Below are 14643 nucleotides of genomic sequence, written 5' to 3'. Positions count from 1 at the left end.
TGAACCTGGATGAATGGAGTATCGGGTTTTGTGAGCTTGATTCATAACCATGTCTCTGTAACCACCGAACTTTGGTGTCCAGATCCGGTTCATGAAATAATAGACTCCATTATCCCTGACTTCGAAGTTTTTATTCATTCCTCTCAGGGTTTCACCTGCCACGTTTTCGGGTTTCAAGGCTTCTAGTTGAGCTTCTTTGATTTGTGTGGACATATGTGAATGGATTGTCATGGTCAACGACTTTACTCGGTGTCCCGAGTATTCTTTTCTGCTAAGGGCATCAGCTACTACGTTTGCTTTACCAGGGTGATAAAGAATTTCACATTCGTAGTCGTTCAGTAGCTCCACCCATCGTCATTGTCTCATGTTCAGCTCTTTCTGATTGAAGATATGCTGGAGACTTTTATGGTCCGTGAATATTGTGCATTTCGTGCCATATAGGTAATGCCTCCAGATCTTCAGAGCAAACACTACCGCTCCTAGCTCAAGGTCGTGTGTTGTGTAGTTGACTTCATGCATCTTAAGTTGTCTGAAGGCGTAGGAGATAACCTTTCCTCTTTGCATAAGTACACACCCAAGCCCTTGATTTGAAGCATCACAGTACACTACAAAGTCCTCTGTCCCTTCGGGTAGGGACAGGATCGGTGCACTGCACAAGGCTTGTTTGAGCGTTTGGAATGCGGTTTCTTGCTTCTCTCCCCAGTTATAGGTTACACCCTTTTGCGTCAGGGTGGTAAGAGGTTTACCGATTTGGGAGAAATTTTGAATGAACCTGCGATAGTAGCCAGCAAGACCTAAGAATTGTCGGATTTCTGTAGGAGTTGTGGGTGCTGGCCAGTTTTCAATTGCTTTGATTTTGGAAGGGTACACGTGTATTCCTTCTGAGTTGACCACGTGACCTAGGAATTCAACCTTCCTAATCCAAAACTCGAACTTTGAAAACTTCGCATAAAGTTTTTCGGTCCTAAGGGTTTGTAATATTTGAAGAAGATGTTGGCCATGTTCTTCTTTGCTTCTTGAATAGACAAGGATGTCGTCGATGAAGACTATGACGAATCTGTCCAGGAATGGACGACACACTCTGTTCATTAGATCCATGAACACAGCAGGTGCATTCGTCAATCCGAATGGCATCACAATAAACTCGTAATGACCATAACGAGTTCTAAATACGGTCTTGGGAACATCTTCCTCCAAAATCCGTAATTGGTGATACCCGGATCTTAAGTCTATTTTCGAGAAGTAGTTCGCACCTTGAAGTTGGTCGAACAGATCGTCAATGCGAGGTAAAGGGTATCGGTTTTTTACGGTGAGTTTATTCAGCTCGCGGTAGTCTATGCACATGTGGAATGATCCATCCTTCTTCTTTACGAACAAAACCGATGCTCCCCAAGGTAAGAAGCTTGGTCTTATGAAACCTTTGTTAAGGAGTTCGTTAAGCTGGCTGGACAATTCTTGCATTTCAGGAGGTGCAAGACGATAGGGGGATTTGGCTACGGGGGTAGCTCCAGGGATTAAGTCGATTCGGAATTCGACTTGTCGTTCGGGAGGTACTCCTGGAAGATCATCGGGAAAAATATCGGGAAAGTTGCAGACCTCTGGAATGCTCGCGATATCTTTCACTTCTTGCTTTTTGTCTACCACGTGAGCTAAGAAAGCACAGTACTCCTTGCGAAGATATTTATGTGCTTTGATGCAAGAAATGATCTGAAGGGTTGCTCCGGGTTTGTCGCCATAGATAATAAGAGTTTCGTTAGTTGGAAAGTTCAAACGAACAGCTCTTTCATAACATAGGATGTCGGCATGGTTGGGGCACAACCAATCCATACCTATTATGATGTCAAAACTTCTGATAGAGACCGGCATAAGGTCTATTGGAAAAGACAAGTCATTCAAGGCAAGGATACATCCTATGTATATATCATTGGTGGATTCGGATTTCCCGTTAGCCATTTCTGCTGTAAAAGTTTCGTTTAGTAGTTGGGAGTTTTGATTTAGTAGATGTTTAAAATTATGGCTCACGAAGCTCCTCTCAGCACCACAATCAAATAGAATGCATGCATAAGTATTATTGAGAAGGAACGTACCCGTGACCACAGCAGGGTCTGCCACCGCTTCTTCATGACCCAGTGCTAAAATCCTCCCAACTCCACCGGCATTTCCAGCCTTTGGACAATCTTTCTTGAAATGCCCCACATCACCGCATTGGTAGCATGCTCGGCCTACTCCAGCGGCAGGTACATGGTAAAGGGGTTGAGGTGGTATTCTACAGAATCGGGCAGTATGCCCTTTCCTGTTGCAGTTTCTGTTGGGGTACAAAATTATTCATGATTGACTTTGTAATTGTTTGACTTTTGTAAAACCCACTTGTATGTGGTGCATTAGCCTTTTGACCCATGAGAGATAGAGAGTGAGAGAGAGACATGTAAACACCTCTATAAATAGTGGGCTCATACCACTTGTAGAGGTGTGCTTGAGAGATGTAAAAGTGAGTGTGTAAGTGTGTGTTATTTATGTAGTCTAGATCTAGATCCTTTTTGTGTAACACCATATACAATCAATACATCTCTTGAACACCCAAATCACCATGTTCATTGTGCAAACTTTAATTCTGCATGCCAAACCATGTTCTTATGTCACTACAATTGGTATCAGAGCGGGTCTTCAAGATCAAGGTGATTTTTGAAGAACGATTCTCGGTTTGGCAACATTTGTCACAATTGGAGCATTTTTGGTGAGTCTCTCTCTATGATCTCTCTTAATCTCATTGAATTTGTGCATTGCGTTCTTGATTATTTGATCGTTATGTCTCAATGGATCAAAATTCGTTTTCACCCCATTGATTGATCCATTTTTTGTTGCTTAGATCAAAAAGTTCTTAAACAAAATCATATTAGATCCATTAAATGCCCAAAATTCGTATTGATATTGTATCAAGCTACCGATTACTATTCATGCCCATAATTTAGCCCATTGATAGTGTTGCTTGAGTCTGCAGATCGATCCAAACGAAATAATCACTGTTTTAAGCCCAATAAATTGTTAGTTCGATTCAATCAATATTACTGGTACTCATTTCTTTACTTCGTCGTTTGCTTCTATGGTGATACGTTCTGATGATAGAAACGAGTTCATCAGTTGATTTTTTTTTTCGCTTCTTCGTTCATACTAATCAATCAATAATCTGTGATTCTAAACTTGTGAATTGATTTGATTTGATGTCTTCAATATCAAAAGTCGATTATGATCAAGTAATTTTCGATTAATTTTTTTTGCTTGATGAAATTGGTCAAGATCTTCCATAATTTTGTGAAGAACATGGTTAGAACAGCTGATTGAACATATATTGATCTACAACTTGGTGTTGGAATCTTCGATTTCATATTTCTAGATGTTTGACTTCGAAAAGTCAATCCCAGAAAAAGTCAAACACGATTTCTATGGATTGATTCATTAAATTGAATGTTGAAATCGTTGGTTTGAGTTGAATATGCGATATAGATGTCGAAATCATGATTGATTGGAGGATCAATTTCGAAAATTGTTGGGTTTATGGTCTTGATGACGAACGAGACTTGAAAGAAGGAACACACTGAGAAAAGTTGATTTATTTGTTGTCGATGTCTGGAAAAGCGAACAATTGATGTCGATAATCGAAGTTTTTGGTTCTCAATCGAAGATTTTGGGAGTTGGCAGTCAATTTTTGGGAGTTATGGAGTCGATGTATTTGATTTTGATGTGCGAAGGCTTAGAAGTAACTGGCTAGTCGATGATTGATTTTGGATTTGGAATTGAAATCGAATGTTTGATGTTGATGCTTTGGAATGAAACTCAAAAAGAACGAAGATTTTGAATGTCAATGATTGAGTTTGGTTCGCGATTGCTGATTGTGGTTGTTGGTTTGATTTCGAATCCTTACAGGTTGATAGTCGAGAGTCGATTTTGGGTATTGAAAGTCGATTGTTCAATGGTCGATGGTATTTATGTTCATAACTGAAAAGCAAAGAATGAAAGTTTGTATTTGGAATTCGATTTTGGAAGTTACTCATTTGGGGTCGATTGACGAACAGTTTGTTTTGGGAAAGATATGGAGAGATTGAAAAGCGAAAGTATGATTTTTGGATGTCGACGAGTTTTTGGATGCTTGTTACTGAAAAATGAAGAGAACAGATGGGTTTAAGGAAATCGATTTTGGGGTCCCTGTAATGTAAGGAACGAAGAACTGTAAGAATGAAAAGTCGATTCAGAGGTATTCAGAGGTTACTGTTCATTAAGAGACTTCGAATGCTTCGAATTCGTGTGTTTGGGAAGATGATTTTCATACGAAGAGGAGAGAGAAGGAAAATCTTCGTATGTTTGGTTGCAAAATTTTCGTGTGTTTGGATGCAGTTTTGTGCGAAGCGAACGAAGGGAATTGTCTGAGAAACAAAATTGGGGAGGAAAGAAGGAAAAGTTTTGCATATGGCCCTTATAGTTTCGACTGTTTGACAAATTTTAAAACTCTTCGTATGATTGGGAAAAGTCTTCGTATATTTTGATCAAAAATCAAAATTTTCGAATTCAGCCCCTGAACTTTCGAATATTTGGCAACCTCCACAATTAATTGAAGTTTCGAATGTTTGACACTTTTCACCCAAATTCGAAAATTTTCTGAATTTTCGAATATTTGGGACAACTCTTCGTATGTTTGGAACACAAATGGCAGAATTTTCGAAAATAGTCCCTGAGGCTTCGAATGTTTGGCGGTTCATACCCAAATTCGAAAAAGGACTGTTTTTGCTGAAAATTGAAGAAAATGCATTTCAAGCCCCTGCAGTTTGTGCAAATTGACGCTTTCTACCCAGCTTTGGAAAAGGGGGAGAGTTTTGCATATTTGGATGTTTTGGGTGCACCAGGTCACTATAGAATCTTGAAATTGACAATTTCTACCCATTTTTGAGAAATTTTGTCAAAGGCGATCCGTGAACGAAGCTAAAAATTCAATATTTTTTGGATTTTCCGGATTAAAGCACAAAGTTTATGCCACATGTTAAGGGGGAGTTTTGACACGAAAAATTCCGAATAGAGCACGTTCTCTTTCCTTGAAGGTATTATAATCAATTTTCGATTATAAAAAGGGGGAGAAATTTATATGGAAATTCGAACTTGAATTTTTCATATTACGCTTATTTGAAGACCGAAGTGATCTTGATGTTTTGAAGCTTACGAAATGATGCAATTGGAAGCTCGAAAATGATTTATTTTCGAAATGGGTTTGGAATTATTGAAGATTTTTGGGATGTGTTTTTATGCGCAACTTTTGGGTGATTATTTGGAGTTAATCATTCGTTGCTGCTCGGTTTGTATGGTTTCACATCCTAGAGCCCAAATTGAAGAATCATGGAAGAATTGAAGATTGAAGTTTGTTTCGACATGTGTCACGCTTGAGGCTCAGATCGCGTAGTTGCTCGATTTTGGAAGATTTGAAGTGGGTCATTCATTCCTAACTTTGAGGGGGAGAATGTTGGGGTACAAAGTTATTCATGATTGACTTTGTAATTGTTTGACTTTTGTAAAACCCACTTGCATGTGGTGCATTAGCCTTTTGACCCATGAGAGATAGAGAGTGAGAGAGAGACATGTAAACACCTCTATAAATAGTGGGTTCATACCACTTGTAGAGGTGTGCTTGAGAGATGTAAAAGTGAGTGTGTAAGTGTGTGTTATTTATGTAGTCTAGATCTAGATCCTTTTTGTGTAACACCATATACAATCAATACATCTCTTGAACACCCAAATCACCATGTTCATTGTGCAAACTTTAATTCCACATGTCAAACCATGTTCTTATGTCACTACAGTTTCGGCACTGCATTTCTTGGCAATTTTCGTTGTGGTGAAAATTACACTTGTTGCATTTAGGGAGGGTACCAGCATAGGGATTTGTTGATGCAAAGTTATTGGACACAGCAGCAGGTACAGTAGCGGGTATGGGAGCAGGTACAGTAGTAGCATGGACTGTCACTACTTGTTGCTTCTTTGCTGGTTCCAGAGGAGATTTGCCCTTCCCCTTGTTCCAAACCCTCTTCTTGATGTTGTTGTTATTCTCCTTGGGTTGTTCTGGAGCAGAGACCACAGAGTTTTGACGGGCTCCGTGGTCGATTAGAGATTGTACCAGTTCTTTGGCATTGTCAAAAGTAATAGGCTTTGAAGCTAAAACACTTGACTGAATTTGGGGCGACATACCCCAAATATATCTCTCAATCTTTATGCTCTCGATAAGAACCATATATGGGCAAAGAATTGCCAGATCACAGAACCTATTGGTATAGGTTGATATATCAGAACCAACCATTGTAAGAGCCTATAGTTCTTGCTCCAGTTTCTGTATTTCCCATCGCGGGCAGTATTCCCGCATTAACATGGCTTTTAGGCTCTCCCAGCTGATGGAGTTAGCCACAACTAGAGTAAGTGACTTAATGTGGCCATTCCACCACGTTAGAGCCCTATCAGAAAAAGTACAGGCATCAAATTTAACTTTGCTACCCTCAGGACAGGAGCAAATTTCGAAGATTGCTTCCGTCTTTTCTATCTACTGTCTTAGTGCCATAACTCCCCCAGTCCCATTAAAGGTCTTGGGTTTGGCATTAGAGACATCCTTATAAGTGCATTCTCGCGAATGCCCATGACTTTCGCCATGGTTAGAAGGATGTGCACCGACTCCCGACCCACTAACACCAGGAGTATGAACGTGAGACATGGCAGCCGCTACAGCCGCCGTGATCGTCGCTTGAAACATAGCGGGATCGAATTGATGAGGTGGTGGTGGGGGTGGCATCGGTGCTTCATTGGTGTTCATACGTCTTGGATTTCTACGAGGAGGCATCACTTGCTATAAAAGTCAAATAGATAAAAAGATAGTGAGATATCAAGAAGTAATATGAATTTGATATCTCTGAACTAAACACTTAATTCAACATGAATCTTACAAAGAATTAGAAATAGAAATCCACTGCAAGTACAACTTGCAACAGGATAATATGAAATTGAATGGTTATTTTTCAAAAAGTATGAATGTACATGTCAACTGTATTGGTATATTAAGTATATAAGGTCCAGAAAACTTGACCTTAAAGGAGGATTATAATATACCCCAATACTGAGAAAGTGTCGACATCAAACCAACCTACCGGAAAAATAAAATTTTCGCGGTTGTATCGAAAGTATAAAAAATAACACTGGAACATTTCTGCATCCAAAACTTTGGAATAAGATGATTATTGAAACTGTAATAACTCTTGTTGAAGCAAAGTGCTTATTGTTTTATTGATACTTGATTTGTACATAACGTAGAAAGTAGTATACACATTCGATATAGAAAGTAGAAAGTAGAAGTAGTGCGAACACTACTTGCGATGGTTTCTACGACGATTGCTAGGTTCCGCTTCGTCTTGCGCTTTCCAGCGCCTTTCTTGGGCAGCTTGATGCTCCCTTAGTTCTCTGATCTCTGATTCAGCAGCATTAAGTTGCCTTTGAAGGGCTTCAGTATGGTGCTAGGTGTCATCTTGCATCTCGTCAAGACGAAGGATATCTGCAGTGTTAGCCTGTGCAACCGCATTCACCTCTAGGATCCGATTGATCGACATCCTTGATTGATCGAACTGCCGGGCTATCCGGTTTACTATAACTGGAAGAGCTCTGTCAGCAGTTCCTCCTCTAGATACGTTATAGAAACCTCGTGTCATTCCGTATGGAGGGCGTTGGCCGTCTTGTCGACTCCAATGGTTTATGTATTGGCCCCACTCAGGTACTGGTCCTGCGTCCTCTTGCCTCTGGGGACGCTCCCCAGGGTTGCAGACCTGTGGCTCTGTATCCGTACCACTTGACTCGCTGTCCTCAAAGGGTTCTTCGTCTGAGTCTGTGATCCAGCCTGCATTCTATGGATTGTAGGGGTCTCCCGGTAAATTGGGTGCAGCCATAGGTTCTGTATTAGAAATAAGATTAGTAAAATACTCTCCATAGTATTTTAATCTTTGTATTCTGTTCTATAGTTCTTCTGAATATGTATGGAAAGTTTTAGACATGTCTCAACACTACTATCACTCCCAAACACATGTTGGTCATATCTCAAATCAATATAGTTGATCAGGCTATATAAATTCCAGATATGATTACATAACTGCTCAGGTTTGACTATAGTGCTCAACATCCAAATACTTTTAAGTTCTTATGATTGTGATATTGTACTTGTAAGTATGAGTGTGCTTTTATGACTGTGATACTTTACTTGTGAGGGTTAGTATACTTCTTATAAAAATACTTAAATCTTTAAAAGTATACTTGTAGTCAGAGCTCCTTGCCCTGATGTATTTATAGCTTGTATATCTTTTATTGATTGATATACTGAGTTCACTATAAACATGCTCTGATACCAACCTATCACACCCCCAAACCAGACGGCGGAAACGTCTGGGGGTGGAGGACTTGAATTGTAGTATCACAACACATGCATCATAGTAATCAAAGTACAAACAACCATTGTATTTAAAAAGTATAAATATTTACATGTGTTCAATCATTGTATATTGAACCACAATATAGTTATACAAAAGAAGATATGACTCAATAAAGCTCCATCTTCTCAAAAGCTCGTGGAGAACCTGTGTATTATTTCCCTGAGAATACAAGTAATTTGAAAAGAGAGTATCAACATAAAGTTGAGTGAGTGCATAAATGTTTATGTTTGAAAGAGTATCTCTGTATCTTGTATATGTAAACTGTTCCAGAAAATCGTATATTTTCTGTTGTATATGAAAAGTAGTTTTATTCCCATAAAACCGTTCTCTTTGTATCAATGTTTTGTATTTGTATTCCTTTATGAAAACTTGTAACTGAGAGTGTGCCTGGCTCCGCCAGCTCTTATTGAAAACTTTATTGAACCATTGTAGTTTGTATTCTGAAAACTAGTACTTTAAAGGTGTACTTTCGTTTACTTGTTTATACACTAACATATTGTTAATATCTTTTTAATGAGTTCTTATAACCATACTATGATGGATGTCCTGAAACAAACGCTTTGTGGGCGTTTAAACTGTTGATAACAATTGCCACTCATCGGCGTGTATGCCTGACTATAGCTAGCAGCCTGAGTGCGGGGTTCTCAATCCCGATATAGATCTACACACAACTTGTTTCGATCCCCGAGGCTGGAGATTCTGGTTATAATGTCAGGGCTTTACCTTGGCTGTCTAAAATGAATTAAACAACCTGAATGTCTCATAAAAAGCATATAAACGTTACATGTATATTAGTTTAAGAAAACCCAATCATTCTGAAATAAATGATTGAAAGTATGTTCTTAATTTAGTATTTCAAACATGTATTTGATAAGTGTAAACCTTGATTTGTTCTGTATCAAAACCCTAGTTTCTTGTAAGACTGTGTATTCTTGTATTATGAATTCTTGTTCTATGTATAAATTATACCTATTATAATTTATATGTACTTTCTGAATGTGTATATAACTGTATTTAGCATGTAACCCCTTGCTCAACGTGTTACAAAGGTGTTTGAATTGATGAAATAACTTTTATATTTACATACATACACAATTTCATATACAAGTAAAATTTAAACGACACTCGGACAGATAACCGGAATTATAAGCCCACATCCAAACAAGGAAAAGGACCCAGAATGAGTTATCAGTCCTAAGCCTTTTAAATCTTATTTATATACATATATATATATATATATATATATATATATATATATATATATATATATATATATATATATATATATATGAATTTTGGGGAAAAATATAAGATTATAAAAGAGTTTGATGTTTTGAGTATTTTTTAGATAATTTAATGTTATTTTATCATGATTTGAATCATGATTTTATAACACAAAGTTCTTGTGTTATGCTTGTATTCCCCCCCTTAAAACAGTAGAAATTATGAAAATACGGGGGTATGTACTCACTTGATAGGTGGTGAACCGGACAGAGTTTCGTTTCACGAAAAGGAGTTTATTTGTCGAGAAACCGGCTCAAATTGGGCAGAGTTTCGACAGGAGAGAGGTTACTTCTCGGGAATCTCGGGGCTATGAGGCTTGCTTAAGGTCCGAGACTTGATACCGGGGCTTTAGGGGTTGTATGAGAGCTTATGGAAGTGAAAAGGGTGAATGTGTGTGAAATTTGGTGTGAAAAAAGGGGTTTCTTCGGAAGCCCTCGCATGCTATATATAGTCCGAAGGTTCGGACCCGGAGCTATGCGAGGCTGACACGCGTCGGACAGGGGGCTTACTTCGGACCGAAGGATCGCAGGGTGTTAGTCTCGGATTGGACCAAACCTCGGTCCAATGGGAAGAGGCCACGTGCGAAGGAGGGTGTCCGAGGGGTGTGCGAGGTTGAGGTCCGGTGTATCTCCTGCGAGGTTGTCCTCTTCTTAGTGGACCTCGGCTGCGGTCCAATCAGGAAGTGCCACGCATGGGTTCGTCCACTCAGCAGCTGCCACGTGCGAGGGTGACGTGGCATGCGAAATTGCCTGGTTTTTCCCATTTTTTCTTTATTTTTGTGCCAGACTTGCGAAAATCATAACTTTCGCATACGAGCTCCGTTTTTGGCGTTCTTTATATGCACGCGTAGGTAAAATCATACTCTACGACTTTCGTTTAGACTTTTTCGGGTAATTTTGAGATTATTTTTAATATTATTATTTTAAACAGACCGGGACGGGAATCCGTTAAAAATTCATAACTTCTTCATCCGACGTCCGTTTTCGTCTGTCTTTTTACCGAAGTACTACTACCGACGAGACCTTCAATTCTCGTTTAGGTTGTGTTGGCTAAAAATCGCTCGATCTTTATTTCGAGTTTTTAGCTGTACACTGCTATACTGAAACTTAGAAAAATCATAACTTCCTCATACGAAGTCAAATTTTTCCGTTCTTTTTATGAAAGTTCTCGGTTTAACATAAACTATAACTTTCATTTAGATTGTTAAAGCTAAAAAGCCTTTTATTGAAAATTCAGTTTTTACACTAAATAGTGTTTTGCCGGTTTTGTCGTGGATTTTCGATTGGTCATAACTTCTTCGTTATAACTCGGATTTTAGTGCTCTTTATGTTTTTGGAAACCTTGTTACAATCTTTATCACTTGGTTCATCCCAATCGAGATTGCTAAATAATATATTTTTGAGGGTCAATTCTGTAACTATGCACCTTATGCTAAAATTTCTCTTTATTATTATAAAAAGAACTACAAATTGACCTATACTATTACATAGGTTTGAAATAACGATTTGTTACAACGTAAATATACCCTGATTCGAAAGTGGGTATAAACCAGCAAAATACTCAAAGAAGAGGGGCCAAATACAAAATTTGAATCTTCTTCTTCAATTCGTTCCTAATGCGAAAGAACGAGTAGCATCAGTTGAAAGTTTAATGTAACACCTAGAATTTAGAAGACCAATGATGGAAAGAAAAACCCTAAATCAAGAAGGCTACTCGTCGAGTCCAAGAGGATAACTCGATGAGTAGGAGCAGATTTTGGGACGCGGTTGGAGTGACCTACTCGACGAGTTGGAGGACCAACCCGACGAGTTGGTATGGGTTTGGGAAACCCTAAAACCGGGCCTTAGTACCCTATTTAAGCATCTTATTCTCCTCCCATCAGCCCCATTTACAGTCCCCAAGTCCTAAACCTTAACCCATGAAACCCTAATGCTTGTGAGCCATTTTTTAGTGAACCTTGTATGATTTGAAGCTTGTGAAGAAGAGGAGAAGCTTAAAGTTTTAAAAGGAAGCTAGTAGATGTAGAAACCGCATCTTATCCTCTCCATTTTCTGGTAAGAAAGTCTCAACCTTGCTTAATAGATTGATAGATCTCTCTACCTTCACTTTATGAGGATTTTGGTCCATGAAGCTTAGTCCTTAGGTAGTGGACATCCCAAGTGGTTTACATTTCAGACCTGGGATCTAGAAGGGGTTCCATGGCATAAACGTGCAAACTTTATGACCATGGAAGCCCGATGCAAGCTTAAAGATGTTATTATGACCTTTTGGAGCCCTAAAGGCCATGCAAGGAAGAAAAGTCTGAGACTTTACGTACTCATTTTGTATTTAGGACCTAGATCTCGGTTTTCACGCTTTGGATTGAAGTATTATGGTTTTTGGACAAAGGTTTATGTTCTAAAAGAGTTAGGGTTTGAGCTTAACCCTTGTAGGGAAAGTATTAATGGGTAAAGTTGGAAACTTTACCCCTCCAGTAGTATTTCCAGAATGTATACGAAGTTTGAAGCTTGGATCTGAAGTGTAAGGGATTAATCCATTAAGATAGCCCAAACAGACTGAGGGACTCGACACGTCCAGGGAGGGACGTGACGAGTTGAAGTGAGCTGTCCCGATTTTGTTCGCGGTATAACTCGACGAGTTGATACGATAAATCACGACCATGAGTAGCCAGGGAACTCGGCGAGTCAGGGGTTAATTCGACGAGTTGGATCACGATTTCAGGATTCTGAGTTTCACAACTCGACGAGTTGGTGGAGCAACTCGGGACAAACTCGTCGAGTTGAGTCAATTCGGAGCATTGACTTTGACCGTTGACTTTGAATTTGACCAAGGTTGATCTAGCTTGACTTTTGAGGGTATTTTGGCCTAAGTGTTACTTTGGTATTGGTAGTTTGGGGAGCCGAAGGATTAGTAGTTCGGGAAATTGCCAGTTAGCAGCCAGAAGAGTATCAGCCAGATTTTAGCAGTGCGAGGTGAGTCTCCTCGCTGTTTGTATGGGTCTAAGGCACCAACGTCGGCCCTTTTAGTTTATGTATGATAGGAAGACCCGGGGGTTAGCCCTAGGCATTATCCATGAAAGACCACGAGGCGGCTCCTGGCACATAGTATGATATTATGTATGGTAGGAAGACCCGGGGGTTAGCCCTAGGCAATATGTATGAAAGACCAGGAGGTGGCTCTTGGCACACTATATGTTATTATGTATGAAAGACCAGGAGATGGCTCCTGGCACACTGTATGCTGATTAGCTAAGTAGAGTAGTATGTATGCTAGTTGTCTTTGTGATGCTTGCATGGAAGACCATGGGGTTGCTCTTGGAAATTGTCTGTAAGACCCAGGGGGTGGCCCCCGGCTTGGCAAGAAAGACCACGTGGCGGCCCGTGGCATAATGGCAAGACAATGTGCGGCACCCAACACCTTATTTGGTTATGATATATGTATGGCTCATGGTTATGTATGGCATGTATTGATCAGCTGATATGTATGGTATGTGGTATCTGGTATCTGGAAAACTCACTAAGCTTCGTGCTTACAGCTTTCAACTTTTGTTTCGGGTAATTAAGTTTTCAAGTGAAGGAGCTCGCGGCGATCGCAGCGCATCACACTATGTTTCCACACTATATGATCTTTGGCATTGAAACTCTGATACTTGTTTTATTTAGAATGCGTTTCAATGTTTTGAGCAAAGTTACTAAGTGGTTTTAATTAAACAAAAATTAAATTTTTGTTCTTGAATTTTGGGATGTTACAAGTTTGTATCAGAGCCTTGGTTTGAGGGATTCGGACATACGTCGGGTATGTCTGAACTCAAACTGAGGACTTGGTATGGAAATTTTCAAAAGAAAATCATTTTATTAAAAAGAATTTCTAAGCAAAGAAATGGGTGTGATGCGTGCAATCGACCGAGCTCAAGTAAGTGGTTCCCAAAATACCAATACATGTTTGTTATGTGATATGATATGATTATGTGATTCGCATGCTAGATTATGGCTAAGGATCTAATTGAGATGCCTTTGTATGCTTATGTGAGCTCGTAGATTTGCATGCTTGAACTGATCAGCTGGTGGTAGGATGGCCTATTTAGATTATGTCTGATTGTATGAGCCTTGAATTGCATGCTATTATAGATTCCTGAAAAGAGGACAAAATGGATGGTTGGTTTGATTTTCCGTTTGTCCGAATGATGCTTGCTTTGTGCTTTGTGGGACTTCGAGTGATGGGAGTTAGCTACTAGATGAATACGTTAAGTCACATGTGACCAGGGTTGAATAATCTTAGAGTGTTGGATTTGACCCTATTACGCAACTCTCGTTTGATTCTAACTGTTGTAGGGATGAGTCCTTTACTCGAAGGATTATCTGAGCCTCGTCATGTGTGATGGTATTCATGTAGTGGTTAATTGGCATCATGAAGAGTCTTTCAGCAGCTGAGGATGGGGTGGGTTCGGGAAACTAGGAAAGCCTAGGATATGCTTCAGAGGGTTAGTAGTATGGTTTAGTAAGTACTGGCATAATGGTTTGAGAAAGTGACTTGGAGGATTTGGGATGACTGTTGAGGAAAGTATGGATAGGTGTGCAACATAGTATTGGGCCCGTACTACTGAAAGCACAAGATCCATACTCAAATCGGTAAGAGTCTTGGAAAATCTAAGAAGCTTATGGGGAAAGGACCCTTGGTTATGTTTGACAATTGGAATGTTGTATTTCATATTGGAGATGAGCTCTCAAGGAGATGATCCAGGTTCGGGTTTTGGCTCAGGTGCAAATGCTGAGGCGATTAGCGAGCAATTGTGAGAGTTTATTTCATCAGAGGTTTCTCGCTATCTTTCGGAAATAGTGGAGAAGCGCTTGGGCGCGTTCCGTAC

Source organism: Lactuca virosa, chromosome 3, assembly GCF_052849685.1.
Source record: "Lactuca virosa cultivar CGN04683 chromosome 3, Lactuca_virosa_CGN04683_v6, whole genome shotgun sequence".
NCBI classification, from domain to species: Eukaryota; Viridiplantae; Streptophyta; class Magnoliopsida; order Asterales; family Asteraceae; genus Lactuca; species Lactuca virosa.
The sequence above is the reverse complement of the archived record's forward strand: the minus strand, read 5'-3'. Positions refer to the sequence as shown.